The sequence below is a fragment of the Ambystoma mexicanum genome, chromosome 5p, assembly GCF_040938575.1.
Source record: "Ambystoma mexicanum isolate Mex_15411 chromosome 5p, UKY_AmexF1_1, whole genome shotgun sequence".
Taxonomy (NCBI): Eukaryota; Metazoa; Chordata; class Amphibia; order Caudata; family Ambystomatidae; genus Ambystoma; species Ambystoma mexicanum.
Genome location: NC_090930.1, coordinates 578,760,288 through 578,773,397, shown reverse-complemented (window position 1 = coordinate 578,773,397; position 13,110 = coordinate 578,760,288).

Genomic DNA, 13,110 nt, shown 5'->3' with positions numbered 1-13,110 from the left:
TGAATTCGAGGGCAGTGCCCCAAGCAGCCGGCTGTTGGCAACTGCATGGGCAGATGCAACCAACACCATCCTGGCTGTGAGTCTGCCAGCCAGGACAGTCTCAGTCTCAGACCTTGGCACAACGGTTGTTGCTGCGCTGGGTCCAGTCAAGAGCACCCAGCAGTCAATGACAGAAGTCAGGGCTTCCGTCCTAGTTCCACCTGCCACTCCCTTGGTACAGTCCACCAGCGTCAGTGCCCCTACTGATCAGGGTGGTATTTGCGAGTCAGGGCCTGTACCACTGCCCAAGACGAGGAAGGTTGCACCTCCAAAAGAGGCTGGGATCCCAGACACGGCTCCGGCCTCTGGCACATCAGGGAAGAAGCCTTTCAGCAAGCAGGAACCGGACTTCCTTGTGGGCTGCGTGTCGGAACACGAATGCGATATGCTAGTGGATCCAAATTGCCACATTACGCCTGCCCAGCGTTGGGACCACTGGAAGCATGCTGCGGATGGTGTTAGTGTATTCGGATATGAGGTGTACACAGCTCAGGACTGCAAAAAGCATTGGGATGACCTCCGACGCTGTGCTAAGCAAAAGCGTGCCTCCAATTATGCCATGACTCAGGTGACTGGCAGTGGGCCACCATCTGAGGAGGAAGAACTCACTCTGCACAAGGTGATCGCTGCAGAGATCATCCCGGCACAATTGGTTGAAGGAGTGGGAGAGATGCAGGATTATGATGCCCCGTCTGGTGAGTGTTGGTGCGTGTTTCTCTAGCCGATGTATGGTTTGCTTGTGTGATGTGTTGTGCTTGACTGCCACTACATGCTATGTGTATATGGTTTTCATGTGCAAGTCATGCAATGCTTCACTAATGCATGCCTTTTGTGATGTATGCTGGACAGGTGAAGCAGACGGAGACTGTCCTCATCATCACACATGCACCCTACTCACATGCTAGTCACCCGGCTGCCCCTCCGGTCCATGTTCCAGCTCACTGACCTGTGCAGCCGAGTAGCCTTTGGTGTCTTTCACTCACCACTCAGACTATGTCATTGCACGACTGATGAGCATGTGTATTCAGCCTGCATGCGGGTACTCCACACGGGCATGCTTCCTTGCCCCTAAGCCCCCCTGCACCTCAATTTAACCATGGCACTGGTGGGTAACATGTTGGACGACTGCAATGTCCTGTTCCATGCTCCAGTGTACATCCACACTTCCCCCTGCTAACCTGCCAGACACATACTGTGGGGTACATCCCGTGTCCTTGATGCAGGGTGGCTCACTCGGACTGTGCAGATGACAGATGCTCCCCGGGGACATGAGTGCCCATTCATGCTCCATGTGCATTCCATGCATGCCCCTATGTGTCCTTGGCAGGATGATCATTGTAGTATGTGTCCAGGATTACATACATATCCTGGCATTTGGTCATCCATTCCATGCTCACTCTGGCTCAGTCTGGCATCACACACATGTTTAGGGTTTCATTATATGTGTGGGGCACAGGCCTCCCACTGTTTCCGGCCCCCTGACTCTGTTCAACTGGTGTAGTGCCTTCTGCATGAATGGGTGTACTACTGACGGTTCATCATGTGTCCTGCTTACTGTCTCATTCTCATCTGCTGTGGTATCATTTGACTGAGATAATGCAATTGATGCTAGCCATCACTTTCTGCCAATACACAGTTCTCTGGTCAACCTTTCATTGCCATGCAATGGCTCCCTGCAGTTTCACTAAGGGGGGGGGGTTACCTGTAGCCATGCAACGCAGTGCATACACATTGCACATGATGGCTGAACTTGCCCTTACACTGCCTTCATATTTAGTGATTGAAATCATAACGTACTTGTTGATGTAGATAGTTGGTAATGTACACATGTTCTGCACTGCACCCACCCACTTCTGAGCCATGTTACACCGTTCTACATGCCTACTCACTGCTCCAATGTCAAAGTGACTTGGCATATGTATTCAGATTGTCATCCCTTCAATGTTATGAAAAGCACTGGCACAGGTGCATCCTAGCGGGTGTTTAACAAAGTTGTTATTACTGTGGATCTGCCTGCACGTGTGTATTTGTACACTTTCACATACATCAAAGCAAGCAGTGTTGAAGCTGCTTGCTTTGCTTTATAGGATGAGGTTCATATACACCATACTGGTGTATATGAACACGCGTGTATTTGAACACTTTCACATATGCATATGCAAGCAGCTTCAACGTTGTGTAGTGCAACATTGAAGCTACTTTCTTAGGTGTTTGTGAAAGGGTTTATTTACACATGTGTTCTCAGCAGCATTTTTGTTGAATGACTAATATGTTGTTATTTAACGTAAATGCTGTTGAGATTTCAGCATTGTGCCTGTTATGTTTAACTGACACAATCCTGAAGGTGCACTGTCATGCAGCACGTGTACGCCGAGGCCCACTTAGCAAATCTGGTGGAGCCTGTGCATGATGATTTGACACACTGAATATTTCTTTTTGGCACATTCAATGCACAATATGCTGAATAAGGCCCTGAGGGGTGTTCTGGAGGCTTCATGGACCGGCAGCTCGGACCGCACTTGGCATTATGGTCCCTCATGCCTCGTTGCAGGCCCTTGCTTTGCTCGGCACATTCACTATGTCTTCATGGCCCATTACGCCCGGTACAGGCCGAGCTGCAGATGGATGAAGCTATATTGGTGATGATGATTTAGTGATGCATGTGTACATGCATATTACATGTCTCACGGTGTGTTTTGATTCACTTTCAGCTGTGGTCATTTGGCTGTTCAAACATGCTTATGCTATGTGCCATCTCTTTGTTGACATCTGTCATTTCTGCCTGTGATATGTGCCGGCCAGAGGTGGTGTGACATTCAGTACATGTGTAGGCTTTGCAATTTACACGCATCCATTTCTGCTTTCGGGATGCCATTGCATATCAATGCCACTGGATGCATGCCGGAATTTCAGTTGTGTGTGACATGTCTGCTTCGTGTGTTGGCTGTCGATGTGATGTCTATGTGTGTGTGGGTTATGTGCTTCTGACATGTGTACTCATGTTTTTTTTTTCATATTACATGTGATGACACAATGGAGCCAGAGGATGGTGATGTCATTCCAGACACGGGGTTACTATTACATCAACAACCCTGCACAAGTGGAGTTTGTGGGGTGTCCAGGGCTAGCAATCAGCAATCAGCCAAGCTCTGATGATCAATCAGAGCACAATGTTGAGTTGGATGCGGGTCATGTCCATTCGTCGCTGGTGAGTGATCCTGATGTGGATGATCTTCTGTCCCTGACACCTGCACTGTGGGGCCAGTGTTGGAACATCCGCCTGTGGTGGTTCTGGATGCATGGTCACACTCCACACCAGTTGCTGATGTGCCTGGGGCATCATGTCAACAGAGGTACGTAGTCCTGCAGCCGCAGGGTGTGCCAATCCGGCAAGGACCACGGCTCCTTGTGTCCCGCAGGTGTCATGTCCGGCAACGCAGTGGCAGTGCGCCACCAGGGAATACTGAGTGGGAGAAATCCATGTATGCCAGTTCACAGCAACAGGGGGCAGCTATTGATAAGTTCGCTCAAGGCATGGAACGTGTGGCCCAATCCATGCTCCACCTGGCTAGGCATGTGGAGCTCCAGCAGCAGGCAGCACAGTCCACAGGCCGCTCACTCAGGCTGGGCATGGCGGCCTCAGACAGGGCACGCCAGGCTGAAATGGTGTCTCTGCACCAAGCACTTGCTGCTCATGCAGAGGCACACATGGAGGACCTGATGGATGACCATCAATCCCTCATATCTAGTCTGGGTGTGTTCAACATGTCCCAGAGGCAGCGGTCAGAGGAGAGGTTGGAGCAGCTTGAGAACACCATCTCGGCTGAGCTACGTACATGCCGGGAGGTGCTCCTGATATCATGTGAGGCCATGCAGGCAGAACTTTGTGTTACACATGCTACCTTGCAAGAGGAAGCATGCGTATCACGTGAGGTTCTGCATGCTGACCTATGTGCCATCGCCATACAGGACCAGGCTTACCAGACCCACAGGTTTGCTGCTGTCAAGGGGCAAGCTGTGCATAGGCATGGTCAGGCAGATGTGCCACATCCACCTTCTGATTTCCATCCAGAGGGTGACACAGACGACGACTTATCTTCCACACAGTTTGGTCCATGCAGGCTTTGAGCCCATGGAGTTTTTTTTTATCTCAACATCATCGCATGTGGGTGTTGAGGTGCACCCTGTACCTCCCCCCTCCTGGGTGCCCCCCAGGTCGTATGTGGCCATTTTTTTATTTTTAATAATATTGTTTGTCTATTGTGCAATCATGTGTCAGTGTGGTGCTTTGTGGCTTTTGAAAGCACCCACTGTCTGTTCTAGCTGGGCCCTTACAAGCTTGTCTCATGTATGTGTTTGTGGCTTGGGGTCCATACACATATGCAACTCCTGCTTCCCCTTTCAATTGGCTTGCAAGGATGGTCAGAAATTTACACAAGGGCATTGGACTTTCGTCATATCTGTGGCAAGTCTACTGCTGCACTACTTGTGTTTACACCCCTAGTGAGGATTATGGATGTTTTCTACACAGCATGTCTGCTGTCAATTTTGGTGAGTACATTTCTGAACTGAGCATTTATTGAAGTTTATTGTGATGTTTTTTTTCATTTCTTGCCTGTATATGTGCTTGATGCACTTCATGCTGTAGATGGTAGCCTGCCCCCTTTATCTGTCGAAGCCACACTGATGTTGGGACGGGGCCGGGTGGTGACAATGTCAAGTTGCTACGTGTTAGTTTCAGTCCCTGGGAATTGTAGCAAAGGTGGAAGCATTAGGAATATGACCCAAGAACCACAACTCATGGTCCAGTCCTCACCTGAGATGTCCACCTAGACTACTTCTCTGATCCATTCCGTTTGGACGGCACGTTGTATCTGTCTTCCCTCTTGGACTTTGCTGCTGCGTGACGGCACAGTTTCCCTACTGGACTACAGCTCTTGTACTTGTTTATCACTCTCTGGTGCCTTTAGTCCCTGTTTTTCTTCCTGCTACTGTCCTTGTTGCAGATCTGTCTGCCCATCTCTCAGGCAGTTATTTACATGTACTCGTACGCTGCCTCGGTTTGCCTCGGTACGCTTCTGTACCACAGCATCTCTCTCTCTCGCTCCTTCTATCTTTCATCTATTCCATCCATACCTTTATGTTGACTTTGGCCTTTTACCAAAGTTATTCATCTGTTCTGGCACTTAACTTGCTGTCAGCTGTTTTTGGCAATCTTGCATTCTCTTTGCCTTTCCAGACTTGTGCTGTCTCTGCCTTTCTCCGTTCACGCTATCAAGGATTGATTGGGTTTCAGCTCAACCACCCAGTTGTGCCAGCCTCCTTGGTTATTTTCTAGTCAAATTTCAGCTCTACCCAACAGTTGCGGCATCCTCATTGATTATTGTCTACTCAAATTCCTACCCATCCTGTTGGACCATTGTACATCTGTGCAACCTTGGAAGTTATTCTATCATTCAGCTTGGACATGCACTTGGACATATTCTACAACTTCAAGTCATCTACTGGAGACCGTTCCAGGGTTTTCTGATGCCTAGAGGCTATTTCCCCTGGTTTGGGGATTTGGCTCCTTGGAGTTCTCTGAGATTTGGTATTTTTACCAGTCAGGGTTCCCTCTGAGGGGGCTAGACCCTATTTACATGAAAGGAAGAATAAGGAAGAATAAGGAAGCCAAGGGGAAGGGGGATCCTGAAGCTAGGTAGACTAGAAGGAAGAAGTCGAAGGACCCCAGAGAGAGGTTACGAGGAAATGAGGGAGGTGCTTTTGTTGTCAGACAGCACACTTTGGCTACAGTGATTGGTCACTGTCAGACAATGTCAATGTGGGGTACTATGTACACGATGTATTCTGCTGGTCAATGGATGTTCCTGTGTTGGGTTTACTTTTCAGGTGTTAGGAGATTGGTGTGGTTTGACACACTGGGGTGTCCACATGGGCAATGTTCACATGTGATGTGTACAGGACACTGAGGGTCACTTAATTTCACATGCATGTATTGAGTGCATGTCCCTTTGACACAGACACTTACACAATGCACCACCACACATATAACCGCCCATCCATTCCCACACATGCACACAGATTGCCTTCTCTGCCATGCTGTGTCCCTGCCGCGCACAATCACTTACCATTTTGGGATCATGTACATGCGACATTGGGTAATTTTAGTTGCTTGTCCTTTTTTATATGATGCTCAAGGTTTAGCCCCAACACAATGGCCGTTCACTGTGCTGTGTGCTGAGCGGTGTGTTGCAGGGGACACACACAGCACACGGTTTTGGGATTTGCCGATTTGGATTGGCCAATGTGTCTGCCAACATGAATTCTGGTTCCGCTGGTGGCATGCATTTGTGTATGACTATGACTGTGTGGGAGGTTGTTGCTCAGTCATTTCATCTGATTCTATGTCAGGTGTGATTGTCTCAGGCCTGTTTCCATTTATCACGTGGCACTTCGTAACTAATTTGCCATGTGTTGTGCATTTGGTTTGGTCCTTTGCTGTTGCATGCCATGTCATGGTGTGGCCGACGATGCTGATGGGGGTTGGAAGGGTTTGGGTGACATACCAGTGATTTTCATGGTATGTTTTGCAGGGGGTTGAGGTGTGATATGCACCTTACAGGTGTTCCTTTTGGTTACACCGGATTGGTTAAGTTTAAGTTGCTAGGGATGCACACAATGTAGCACTTCCGTGGAAACATTCTCAGGGTGGTAAGGTTGTGACAGTTGACTGTCTCTTTGTCATCATCGATTGTGACCTGGTATGTGCCAGGCCTGTGTGCAATCCGCAGGGGTGGGAGTTTAGGTGAAAAATGTGGCCACAAGTTGGGTACAGGCTGCCTCACCACATGCCCTTTCCCCTCCTATGTGCAGTGCCTGTGCCTGTGGTTGGGGATGTGGTGGCACCAGTATGTCCACCATTACGCACCACCGTGTTGCAACATTGTGCAGGACACATGCTACCACAATGATCCTGCACACTACTGGGGGTGCCTATAGTAGCTGCCCACCAGATCGGTCAAGGGAGCGGAAGCGTGACTTGAGCAGTCCGAATATGTGCTCCACTATACCCTTGGTTGCATTATGGGCTGTGTTGTATCTTACCTGGGGTGGTGTGGTGGGGTTTCCGTATTGGCATCATCATGTGAGTGCTCAGAGGGTAGGCACTGTCCACTTGTCATTAGTTGAGTTTGTGTATTTGTCTGTGTGTGACATGCATGCATGTGCACAGACATTTGTACTCACCAATGAGCCATGTGTTGCCATGCTTCCCAACTTCCAGGTCCCGGCTCAGGGCGGAAATTCTGTATATGAAACTGTCATGGGTAGACCCAGGATAATTTGCATAGACAGAGGTGATGATTCCATGGGAATCGCATACAACCTGTACGTTGATGGAATGCCAGTGCTTGCAGTTGCCTAGATGTTCTCAGTGGCCCTAGGTGGACGTAGGGCCACATGGGTGCAATCTATAGCACCAAGCACTTTGGGGAAGTGTGCCACCCTCTAAAAGTCCTGGACCATGGCCTTCCTTTCTGCAGTTGTTCTGGGCATGTATATGTGCCTGCAGACTGAGGGGCGCGCAGTCATGATTGCCAACACCTGGTATAGGCAGCGTGACTGTGTGGCCTGTGAGACACCCCCAACTATGGCAGTTGTCCACTAAAATGACCCAGTCGCCAAAAAATGCAAGACATTGAGCACCTTTTCCAAGGGGCTCAGTGCTTGGGAGCACAAGTTGGGTGATGTGAGCTCATCCTCCCACTCAGTGACCAGGTCTAGGATGATATGAGGTGGAAACCTATACCTGCCATAGACCTTGTCATCAGGCATCCCAAAAAAGCTGGTCCTGGGCAAGAAAATGCGGGGTCTGGCTATTCTCTTCCTCCTACGTTGTCCCACGGTCACTGCTGCGAGAAATGGGACATTCATCATATCTGTATATATGTGTTTTTTGTTTGCATGCACTTTTTTACTGTGCGTGGACGCTTCCGCCTGCCTTCGTGTCGCGGACGTGTATACGCCTGTGCATGTCTTTTGGTGTGCGTGGGTTTCACCTAGTCGATTCCATGAATACGTGTTGTATGTGCACGTGTGGGCATTCCATGTATTTCCCAGCAGTACTTCCCCAGTTACGCCCTCATTTTCACGCATTGTTCCCCATTCAGTGTGTTCCGCCCGCTTTTTGGTGTGTGCGCTACATGTTGTGCACTTTTGCTGTGCGCATTACTCACAGCATTTAGGATGTCGCAGTGACGTTTGCGCCTGTATTTCACCGCAGCTCCCTGGAAAAACACGCACACAGACTTCCATGAATCGCTTACGTGCGATCGCACGTGTGCGCTGGATTTTACTTGATTGCGCCACTGATTTTGGCACACAATTATTCGATGAATCAGCCCCATAATGTCTACTACAACACATTTAATGTGCAAGCAGCAAAGAAAGAGTAGGCTGCCTACAGGGCAATCCTATGTATGAGTCATGTTCCTTGGGATAATGAATACCTCTCTAACTAAATGTCACAATTAACATCTGAAAATCAGCCTCATAAGGATATATCTATAAACATTAACTATAAACTTAAAGGAATTCATTTCCTTTAAAGAAAAAAACCTTTCCTGCTAGGGCACTATTTTTTTCTTGTCAAATTGAGATATGGCATATTGTTGGCAAATGTGCATGGGTACGGCCATTCCAATCACCAGGGTCCATGGTCCTTAACATTTCCTTAACATTTCTGGTATTTCACTTACAACATGTCATACAGCTGAATGGACTGAACAAAGTACCAGGGTAAAAAATACTTTGTAATATGTTAATTCACAAGCAATTGGTTGCAAGACCTCCAAAGAGTTCTACCTACACTTTCAATCTGAGATCAGTCTTGGGCTTAAGGGTTTTCTGCACCCTGTTTCTTCTCATTCTTCAAGGTGGGATTCTGGTTTTCCTGTACCCTTCTTCTCACAGATAATCTAGTCTCCTCTCTTGATGTTTGGATTTAGGGTTCCTGTATGTTTCTTCTCTGTAGATTTCACATTCTGTTTGCTCCTGTAGACATCTCTTGGTTTCTCCCAGCAGTTTGTTATATAGGGCGGCCACTAAGCAAGTGTTGGGGTGTACTAAGGGACTCCTTGTTTCCCACATCCCATGCGAGTAGAGATTCATATTCTCCCTCTCCAAAATCACTGACCTCATTCTGTTCACTACCTTTGCCTTTTGACATATCAATACGTATTCTTTCTTCCTCTGACTATGGATGAAATCCTGTCTGAACATGGTCATTGTGCCATAACATACCTGGAGTCCAACTGTACTCCACATACCTAAATATAGTATTAGTTTGTTCCTGATTACTACCCTACATTTAATCCTTGTTGTTTCTGACCATCTTGTCCTGATGGTCTTGTCGCACTCCGTTTCTTAATTGGTCACCTCTTCCTGTTCACCTCCTGATGATTACCACCTCTTCTAATCCTCTTCTTCCAACTCCCCCCTCGCTCTACTCTCTGACCTCCTTTACAGATTCTGTGAGAAATACGTCCAATATTGCCAACTTGCACAAACCACCTGCACAACCATCTCCAGAAACTCACACTGACTGAATAGGGTTTGAGGCTTCATGAGTATAGTGTTTTCCCACCAGTTTGGAAGACTATGCAAGACTATGAACCTCTGTTACAGAATTAGCATGGGTAAATAATTAGCTACATTTACTTGCCTCCTATGGGCTTCGTGAGGGGACTTTTCAAAGACTGGTCCACCTTTTTGGATGGTCATTTTTTGAGATTTAAATCCTCTTCAAACCTTTGGTAAGCTAATATTTTCAGATTCCCTTGGGTTTGGTAAGCGTATTTGCATCAGTTTTTGATAGTTCATCATGTTCTCAGGCATCTAAGTTGTTACAGTTCAAGACAGGTTCATAAACGTACAGGGCAAGCCACGTGGGACATTTCAGCATCTTCTATTTGTCTAGGTGGTTATTCTGAGTGGGTTGCTCAGCCAATTTGAAACAGTTTTGATGGCCAGGTTTATATCCTCTGCAAAGCTGTGAGGGTCCTGAATTGTATTCTTGTCTTAGTTGTAGTGGTAGTGTGTTCCATTTGGATGCTGCCGGGTAGTCAAGGGGCCCGTTCACCAGCCCTGGAACCTTGCTACAGTTAATCCTGTTTACGCCCTGCCTACCTGCTGAACACTGAAATCTTCCCTGGTTTTCCTGAGAGGGTGAAGCCCTATGGAAGTCAATGGTGCAGGATGTTTGCGACCCACAGGGGTCCCGTTCACCAGTTGTGGAACCTTGCTGCAGATTATCCTGTTTATGCCCCACCCACCTGCTGAACGATGAGGTATTCCCCAGTTTCACTGCAAGGGTGAAGCCCACAGGGAGTAAAGGGCACAGGGGGGTTGTGACCCACAGCGGGCCAGTTCAACAGCTCTGGAACCTTACTGCAGTTGATCCTTTTTATGCCCCACCCATCTGCTGAACGCTGATATCTTCCCTGGTTTCCCCGCAAGTGGAGCCCTGCAGGGATCAAGGGTGCAGGGTGTTTGCAACCCACTGGGGTGTTGTGACCTCCGGGGGTCTCACAGCCCCTCCCCCATCCCTGCTGGCTAGAAAACGAGGGAGTGAGCCCTGTCCTGCCATGAAACTGTTTTGCTCAATGTGGGACCAAAAAGAAAGGTTAAGGGCTCACACTGGAACGCTCTCACTTGGTGAACATTTCTTCACTGCTTTGGCACCGTGACCACAAACTTCCTGTTTCAAAACCATCATCAATTCACTCTAACTGTGAGGCGGGGGAAGAAAAAACCTCACAAGCCCATTGGTAAATCGAACATCGACACTGAAGTGGAGGTTGACTAAGCCATTCTTAGCAGTTTAGTGTGCTCCCACAAAGCTTTTACAAACTTTGTCTGTACTCATTAGTACCACCACTATGCTAGCCCCTCCTACTCAGAAAGATGCCAAGGAACTTGAGGATGGCTATGCATCCACCCTCATTTTTGGCCCCAAGCTGGCCCTGGCTCTGTTCTTGGGGCCAAACTGAAAATACTGAGCATTAAGAGAACTAAGCAAATCCATTGTCCAGCTATTCCAGTGCCCGCACCAGCCGCTGACTGTAAGAGCTCAGACTCAGCTAGTTCTTTTGGTGGGACCCATATGCTCATTGAAGAGATACATAAATTTCTGGGCGCACCCACCACCACAGGTGATCTCATACTCAGAGAGGGAGCTATTGCAGCTTCCTCTGATACTACCATGGCCTTAGACACATCTGACCCCTATCTTCTTCAATTGAGACTCATCTGGGGCTTGCATTATTAGCTGTTTAGCTTTCAAAGACATGCAGGCTGTCATCGACACCAGGGGGGGGGGGGGCAATGTCGCTAGCTTACAAGCCTTTGCTTCAAATTCTGCTTCTGATCCCCCTTATCCCATGCTGAGTGACACAGTTTTGTGGAGAGGTGGGGAGATTGTTGGAAGATCATCAAGCACACCCGGTGCAATTGCCTCAGCTCTGCTGGAAAGTATATCAAACATAGCAACAGATGCCGGGAAAATGTCTCCTGTAACACGTGCGCAAGATGGAGGGCCAAAGGAGTGTCATTGCTCCTGCGCTACTGTCCTGTCCAAACTCTCTCGCATTAAAACAATGCTGTTGCCCCTAATTGAAGGTATGGGTAAAAGTGAAATAGCGGGGAAACAATCAACTAACCAGGTGGAGTCTCAGTGGCCCAGAACAATGGTAAGGACCAGAGGACTAATAGTCTCTCTCCCCAAGAACCCCATATCAACCCCCCTCAGCCAAACTTGGAGGGCTAGGGTCTCATAGTGGCAATTTAGCTAGGGCCTTGATTGTGAACATTCATAGCAGAAAAGGGTAATTGCCTAATTTCGATTATTAGGGGAATGTGACTCCAGTTACCTTGCCACCTTTTAAGCAATCTCCCAGTATGCAGGAAGATAGCCCCCCCCAGCTTGAAACCACCGTTCAAGAAGCCTGATTGTGACTGGGCACAAGCCACGCCAACCCCAGTTAATTCAACTAGGCCCAATGAACTGTGGTCGATTTTCTTGCACAGAGTTCCCAAACTGTCAACTAAGCAGCATGAACCAAAGCCAGTGTTCTTTCATAAGTGCTTACAATGGCTGACATATGTGAGGGGCTTCCATTTCATCGATGTGGGCTACATCGTTAAATGTACCAGGATTTTCAAAATGAGGGAGGCTGTCTGAGATCATGAAATTGTGAAACTAAAGCTCTGAAACCCCAGATTAGCTAGGGACATGCTAAATTGCAATACTGCATGCAATCCCTTGAAAAACATGGCTATTACTCTGAGCCATAACCCATAAGGGCTACCATCACAAGACCCTGCTCTTTCGGGAGTGTAGTGACATATAATAGTGTTTTCAATGGAAGCAACAAAATGGGTGTAGATGTGTACCGATGACAATGTTTTTTAAAAAAGCAGCCACTACAAATTGTTTGCAGGTGACAATGTGCTCAATAGCAGACAGTAAAATGGGTGCACAACCTTTAGCAGGTTAGACATACAGGTCAGCATTGTTGTGGGATTAGTTTAAATGCAGAAAAGACATGGAGAATTATATGAAACATGTGAAATGCCACATTGGGTCGTTAGAACAGTGGCACAGTGAATTAGGCTAAGTGCAATATACTAAAGTGTTCCCATCTATGTAAGATCGCATTACAGAAAATAACCTATACTAATTAAAGTTCCTATTAACACATACCCCAATAACTAATTAATCCCCTGATTTAAATTGTAATGCAGTTAAACACAGATGGAAATTCATTCTGTTTTAGTATTTTTCTATGGAGAAGGAAATATGCACAGCAAATAAAATGAGTTGTCTATTGTGCAGTGTGAAACTTCCTTCTGTTCTCACAGGAAATAAGTAGCTACATGAAGGCTCTTGTAATGTGATTAGTAGAAGCTTAGGAGGTGTCAAGCACGCCAAGAGAAAGGCATGGTTACTCTTGATTGACAGGCAGATAGAATATAGGGAGCTGAACAGAGAGGCATGGGCATTCTGTTTCGGCC